The sequence below is a fragment of the Urocampus carinirostris genome, chromosome 11 (assembly GCF_059441175.1).
Source record: "Urocampus carinirostris isolate Australia breed hairy pipefish chromosome 11, RoL_Ucar_1.0, whole genome shotgun sequence".
NCBI lineage: Eukaryota > Metazoa > Chordata > Actinopteri > Syngnathiformes > Syngnathidae > Urocampus > Urocampus carinirostris.
This window is the reverse complement of record NC_142359.1, coordinates 17,127,038-17,127,274: the sequence shown is the minus strand read 5'-3', so window position 1 is coordinate 17,127,274 and position 237 is coordinate 17,127,038.

The following is a 237-nucleotide window of genomic DNA, read 5'->3' as shown; positions in this document are numbered from 1 at the left end:
GTGCATGTGATCGACATCAGCGTTTAAGGGGAAATACATGCATCCATCAAAAACACAGTGAAAGTGCTGCCATTGTATTACTTATTGATACACTTATATACATACTGGGATGATGTTTATGAACCATATTTGTGTATAAGGCGTGCTTGTTCATAACTAATTTCTGATGAAAAACGGGTCTAAAATTTTCTTTCACTTTTCCTCAGCTAAAACTAAGCATTTTAGGTCACAAACGTG